General features: G+C 41.5%; 1 long non-coding RNA gene across 4 annotated transcripts; it reads right to left on the bottom strand.

Moving 5' to 3' along the window:
- Window positions 1-202: 202 nt before the first annotated feature.
- On the bottom strand, window positions 203-6835 carry LOC106573387 (uncharacterized). Of its 4 annotated transcripts, none has more exons than XR_001321332.2 (4): window positions 6303-6835; window positions 4665-4827; window positions 4113-4284; window positions 203-673 (listed from the first exon to the last, which is right to left on the bottom strand). It is a non-coding gene; the product is annotated as an uncharacterized lncRNA (long non-coding RNA). The 4 variants fall into 4 exon arrangements; XR_001321331.2 differs by lacking the exon at window positions 203-673 and adding an exon at window positions 3048-3489; XR_006759698.1 differs by having other exon boundaries at window positions 4113-4827.
- Between the last annotated feature and the right edge of the window lie 608 nt (window positions 6836-7443).

Genomic DNA, 7443 nt, shown 5'->3' with positions numbered 1-7443 from the left:
GACCCATGCAGTGTGAAAGTAACGTTAGCATGCTGTTAGGACTAATGTTAGCAGGCTAGTAGGGCTAACGTTACCAGGCTAGTTGGCTAGCAACCATGCAAGGTGATTTGAAACAAGAAATTCATAAAGTATGCGCTTGTAAGTTGGCTGACAATTTGATTGAAAACAGTGCAATAAGTGAAAAAGCATTAGTACTAATAAGTGCAAATGATTTAGTTTAATTTGAAGTTATATATTTGAAGTTATTTCTGTTGGAGTTTACATTACAGGGAATAGGCTGGCTTGCCGGGTCCTCCATATTACGTCACAACCAACAAAAAACATTTTCCCAGCATGACTTCGGCATTCTTTGGTTTTATGTAATAACTAGAAAAATAGAAAAGTGAGGTGTAACTTCGCATGGGGACTTTTGATGGATATACTATGTTACATATACTATGCAAATCCATGTTACATGTGGTTACGTTTATGCTACCTAGCATTTAAAGACAAGCAGTACAGTGGAGCCTTGGCCTGTAATTACAGTAACTGTGTAGAGTTAGTTGAATGGAGGATAATGAAGGCTAGAGCAAGGGCTATTAATGGGGATGGATGGGATGCTTGAGTCAGGGTCACAGTCACTACAGGATCAATGGTACACATACAGGTGGACCGGAGGGCTAGAGAACACTACCTTTACACACAGAGAGAGAGAGAGAGAGAGAGAGAGAGAGAGAGAGAGAGAGAGAGAGAGGGAAAGAGAGAGAGAGAGAGAGAGAGAGAGAGAGAGAGAGAGAGACAGAGAGAGAGAGAGACAGAGAGAGAAAGAGCGAGAGAGAGAGATAGGGGGAAAGAGAGAGAGAGACAGTGACCATTCATTTCCATTACTGCAATTAAAGACACAATAGGGGTTCTTACTAGTTTTTAAATTACAAAGGAGGGAGGGAGAAAAGAAGACTAATGCTGTGAATACAGAACAGTGATCACATTAATGAGACGCACCACAGTCCTGTATCACCTTCCAGCAATATTACCAGCACCTATTCAGGCCTGTTCACAAAACCATACCGCATTACATTTCATGCATAAATGGCCTCATATGTACATTCCCCATGCATTAAGAGCTAAATTAACACAGTAAAATGGAAACATGTCATTTAAATAATAGCCCGGTAACGTTATAGTGAAAAATACATGTCATTGTATTGCCTGTTGAAACAATTCCCTTGACCAAATGAATGGACACTATTGATGCAATTAAAATTCCCACTGTGTGTAGTCAATTGGCATAAGCACATTTCACACATAGGCCATGGGGATGTCAAGAGACCTCGCTACTGGTGGCAATTACTATTGGCATACTGTTCATTATAGCAGATTAATTAATATACAGTACACTGGGAGAAAAGTGGAGGATAAAGGTACATGTAAATGTGTGTTCATTAGCCATTGACACTTCAGAAAAAACATTTAACTGTAGACAATATTAGTAATAATAATAATAATAATAATAATAATAATAATATCAATGGGATATTTTGTTTATAATTGTGTCTGATAATTTTAACTGAAAAACAAAAACCTCCGTCACTGAGGAACATAAACTAGAGACAGGGCGCAATGCATCACAGTTAATCAGAATCAATGGACCAACAGCGAAACCTATAGTTCAAATATCAAAGTGTGTTTTTGATAAATTAGATATTCTGTATCTTAAAGTGGCAATCTGCAGTTCGAACAATAACAATGAGGCCACCAGCCACTGATTTGGTAAACAGCTGAGGGATGGGGATAGAGAAACGTAACCACTCAAATTCATAGATAGAGCTACGAACACAAGGACTGAGCATTCATGATATCAAAATGATAGTTTTAGCCATGTTTTGAGGACATACAGTGTTTGTTTACATTTAAATTGTTTACAAAGCAAAAACAAATAAAAACAGGCTTATATTTTGGGTTCTGATGGGGTACAACAGTTAAACTAAGCTCATTAAGCATTATAAGTTATATTCATCAAGAGGTACTGGGTATATATATCAATAATTCATATGTCCAAAAAAATGGATGTACCAATCACAGATTGCCCCTTTAAGAGAAACAAAAGGACCGAGGTGTGTAAAGCTCAGTGTACTATTCTGATCGCCACATTCCATCTGAAAGAGCTTCTGTGCCCTCTTGTGGAGAAAAAAAAACAAACACCATCTCACTCACTGGAAAGTGTCTTGGCAAGAGGACTATAAAGTACATCAGCTTTATCCAGTTGACAATAGGCATTTTGTGACAGTAGGCCTATATGTTTTTGCATTTGACTAGTCCATTCTTACGTGGTAAAAGTTGTTTCCCTCCAATGACTTCAACGTCAAATCAAAGTTTATTTGTCACGTGCACCGAATACAACAGGTGTAGACCTTACAGTGAAATGCTTACTTACAGGCTCTAACCAATAGTGCGAAAAAAAAAGGTTTGTGTGTGTGTGTGTGTGTGTGTGTGTAGGTAAGTAAAAGAAATAAAACAACAGTAAAAAGACATTTGAAAATAAGAGCAGCAAGGCTATATACAGACACCGGTTAGTCAGGCTTATTGAGGTAGTATGTACATGTGGGTATGGTTAAAGTGACTATGCATATGTGATGAACAGAGAGTAGCAGTAGCATAAAAGAGGGGTTGGCGGGTGGTGGGTGGGACACAATGCAGATAGCCAGGTTAGCCAATGTGCGGGAGCACTGGTTGGTCGGGACAATTGAGGTAGTATGTACATGAATGTATAGTTAAAGTGACTATGCATATAAGATAAACAGAGAGTAGCAGGGGGGCAGGGGGAGGGCACACAATGCAAATCGTCCGGGTAACAATTTGGTTACCTGTTCAGGAGTCTTATGGCTTGGGGGTAAAAACTGTTGAGAAGCCATTTTGTCCTAGACTTGGCACCCCGGTACCGCTTGCCATGCGGTAGTAGAGAGAACAGTCTATGACTGGGGTGGCTGGGGTCTTTGACAATTTTCAGGGCCTTCCTCTGACACCGCCTGGTGTAGAGGTCCTGGATGGCAGGCAGCTTAGCCTCAGTGATGTACTGGGCCGTACGCACTACCCTCTGAAGTGCCTTGCGGTCGGAGGCAGAGCAATTGCCGTACCAGGCAGTGATGCAACCAGTCAGGATGCTCTCGATGTTGCAGCTGTAGAACCTTTTGAGGATCTCAGGACCCGTGCCAAATCTTTTTAGTTTCCTGAGGGGGAAATAGGCTTTGTCGTGCCCTCTTCACGACTGTCTTGGTGTGTTTGGACCATAGCCAGAGTTTTGGATTTTGTTCTGCACTGTATGTTTTCCTTGTTGTTTTGTTCCTTCTTTAGAACAACGGGTACAAACTTGACAGTGGTGCAGAACCCCTGGCCCAAAGTAATATATATATATATATATATATAAAATGCCATTAAGGGTGGGAAGCTAAGTGCTGAGAAAGTCTTCAACTTCTCCTGTTCAGTCAGTCTGAAGTCTTGACCATTATAAATCTGAAAACAACAACACTGTTTCACAACCATCTCTAGTGATATATTCACTCCATTTACAAATCCAGAACTTTAGGAAGAGGAATGATTTGAATATAAAGACAATTAACGATTTTATGTTTGTTTAATTTCCCTTGCTCTGTTGTTATCTCCCTGCAACTGAAGCGGCGACTGTGGATGAATAGCTTCTACTTGTGCTAATTTACACAGAGATGAAGAGGAAATGCATTTGTTTCCAGGGCCATTATACAGTGAGCCATGCAATTGCTCGCCACAAATGGCCGTCATTCATTACAGTTAACAATGACATACAATTCAGCTCAGTTAATGAACTTCAATACAATCATGTTGGGTAATCATGTTGGGAATGATTTGTTCAGTCTAAGTGTATCATTCTGGAGGTTAATGTTGATGAATGCCTGGTTATAAAGGGATACAATTAAGCTTTGGCTTGCAGGGGGAAGACAGAGAAGCACTGTCCGGACTGGACTAAAAGGACTGTGGTGCAATACCCCCACCTACTGGTGAAATAATGAAGGTGCACTTCCTAACTATCAAGGCACAAATACAGTAAGTTAATTACACACAGACACATGTGCACTGCACACACACAGTGCTAAACTCACCAATGCCAGAGTTGCCCCCGGTGATGAGGACCACCCTGTCTGAGAGGTTGCAACCCTGCAGGATCTCCAGGGCTGCTGTGTTACTGTCAAGTAACACGTCGGCTTCACCAGCACATCCTCCACCGTGAACGCCTGCCGTGGGTGAAAGTAGGTATTCCCCTTGTTAATGTGACTGTTAGGGAAGGGGCAAAGGGAGAGGGGAGCATGAAGGAGAGAGAGAAAGAGCAGCGGGGAGTAAGTTTGATGTTGTATGAACTTGCGATAACTATTACGCTAAGTGGTTGTAAGCATGCTCTGAGAGGTCTCTCTCTACCGAAACAAGGCCTCATGAACAGTCTCAGGCAGGCAGGCAGTGGGGCATAGATAGGCTGCTCACAGCCATGGGTCAAAAGACTTTACAGCAGTTTCCACTGCTATTTACCTGGTATTAAACAGGAAATGCACAAACAATTGCTACTTTCTGGTACATTCCTATATGAAATGGTGCTCATTGGAATGAATCCCAAAGAAACAAACAAGTATTAGGTTGTCACTGTGTAATTATCATGTTACCTTGTAATTTATTTGTAAATGCCTGGTAAATGTATGTACTGTCAAATAAAGTGCTTATTTTCATTTTTTACTGCCACCCCTTAGCTTGCTAGTTGTTCAGGATATCAGGAAGAGAGGATCTGTCCTTTATCGTCTGTCTCCTGCTCCCATCCATATGGTAGATCTGTGGGGAAGAAAACCCTCCCGTTAGTCATTCAGAAGCAAGAGTCATACCATTAAATCAATATCTGTTACTGAGTGCCATCCTAACAGAAGGATAACTCTACAATCGCAGAATTATATTTATCAGTGTTTTAACCTCTCACTATGAACATTCAAGTGCACCCAGTTCCATAAGAAAAATCTGGTGAGTCTTGTACACATTAGGTTGGGTCTAGGGATGCAAATGTTGGTCAATTTTCCTGCCGATTAGCTGATCCTCATTAACCGGTCAACAAACGGTTACATTTTTTTTTTTACCAAACGGTAAAATAACTTCACCAATAGAAAATACTATCAGAGATCTGTATATAATGACGAGATGCTTATGTTTCCGCCCTAAGAATGGGCGTAGGCCCAAAAAACACCCATAGAAATGCATTGGCGAGTGAAACCTCTGGCTTCGCCTCTTCCTCTCTGATACTATGCTGCATACAAGGACCGGGCATTTTTCATTAATAAGAGCTTAATGAAAACATGCAACAATAGTAAGCCTATCGTCTTACTGTCAACAGGCTATAATTGAAGATGTAACTCCTGTAATGAAGCCGCTAAAAAAGACGTCATTTTCAAACATTTGCCCAAATGCAATCGCGGAAAACACGGTTCTAAACTGCGCACCAAATGCGAGCAGTTCCATATGTGACAGAGATGAAAATCTCCGTTAAATTTAGAAAGAGGGCGAATCTAATAGCAACTACTATGATCGGTTGCTAATATGACAAGGATTGTGCCTTTGGCTTCTGGACAACGAAAGAAAGTTGATATGAAAACCAATAGAACAGGAGAGAAATGCTGGTTAATTGCAAGAAGTCTTTATAAAATAATTGCCTCCACGTTTCTATGGATGGATTTTCGCAAGGTAAGGCGTTCAGGTTTCAAACAATTATACTGCCTCAAACTCGCATTGCAAAGTGGTGGGTGACGTGCTGATAGTTAACGGTTGGCAGGCTATAGCATATGCATCCGAATGGGAGGCGCGCTTTACGAGTTGAGAAATAAAAATAACTTTTTTTAATCATGGCATTTGAAATTGTTATTTGCTGCGCAATGACTGGTCTTACAAAAGCAGGTTTCACTCCAGTAGCCTACAGACTTTTTGAGTAGTTACTCTCACGCTGACAGATGGTAGCAAACTATGCTCTGTATGCTGTGCGCGTGATACCTAAAATGCGTGATGATTAACGAAAATACCCACGCGCCAATTTGATTCTACACAATTGTGGAAATTAACCTATAGACCGATAAGCATTACAGGTCAATGTATTTTCGGCTGCTAATAGGTTAACCGTTAACACCCTTAAGTTGGGTCCAATGTGCATAAGTAATGACAATTACACACACGCTTGCAAAAAAGCCTATTGAATGGGGATGTACAGTAAGAGGTGGGTGGGAGAAAGAGAAAAGTTGGGAATGGGGTCAGACTGGACAGTTAGTTACCCAAAACCTAGAGCACAGCGCCTCTTCTTCCCTGTCTTGGGATGATCCCAGTCTTCATTTCCTCATGACTGTGTAGAGGGGGATCCATCAAACTAGCTAACTGTTGCTGTTAGTTACTAACAGCATCAAAACAAAGCTTCTCTGCTCTTCTCTGTGGGCGATATTGAATCGATAAGGCTAGTATGTTCAAGAACTGGTTTATGGCAAGGATAACACTGCCATAAAAGCAAGCGGCGCTGGTGGTGGATGAGACCGTAGAAATAGACTGGTTCATTGAAACTATGCGCAATAGTTCATTTTAGCTTACTTCGCATAGTAAACCCATCCATCCTTCGAAGATCTCTCTTCCCATCCTGGAGACAACTCATCCTCGCTGTCTATCATCCATGCCAGCATACTTTAAAGCTGTCATCGCCCGTGTTTCTTACGAATACAGAGTTACAGAAAAAATGGCAATCTATATTTTTGCAGAAGCGAAGGAGCCTTAAACCGAAACTCACGTTATTATAAGCCTGCCTCAGCACTTCCGCAACAATACTGTGACGATTCTCATGTCTGTGAAGTGTTGTTTGGGTAATGAAGTCCTGCAAGAGTAAAGTGAGGGGATTCGATTATCTTCCCCGGGTTACCAATTTGTGAGGAGTTTCTAAGGGGAAAAGTGATTGCATTCGTTTTGGAATTGGCTGCCTCCTAGGGTTGAGCCAGGTGACCCGTTCAAAGCCCACGGGGAAGTAAGCCTCAAAACAAAAGCATATTGTTTTTAAACGTGTGCATGTTTTTCTCTGACAAAACAAACACTGATTCAAAGGGGGTGTGGCGGATTTTGAAACTCTTCTGCGGTAGGATACAGATAAGTATCCTCAATGAAAGGTGGCTTTCAAGGAGGGGAGGACACTTCCGTCTACCTACTAACAAATTGACAAACTCACCGACCACTCATCGGTTTCTGGGTCACGGAGGAGAGAAGACGGTCTTTGTCAATTGAGAATCTCCCATAACATGCACAGTTTGATCTTCTCCAGGAAGTGACGTTGCAGGCTAGCTCAGCGCTGCCCCCTCTCATTGAGTAACTCAAGTTAAAGGCCGACCGGGTTAATGCAGGCTGCCATTAGCAACTAAATTTAATTATCCTTATAACTTC

This window comes from Salmo salar, chromosome ssa16 (assembly GCF_905237065.1).
Source record: "Salmo salar chromosome ssa16, Ssal_v3.1, whole genome shotgun sequence".
Classification (NCBI taxonomy): Eukaryota; Metazoa; Chordata; class Actinopteri; order Salmoniformes; family Salmonidae; genus Salmo; species Salmo salar.
Note: the sequence above shows the minus strand (reverse complement) of the source record. Positions and strands in the feature narration are given on the sequence as shown.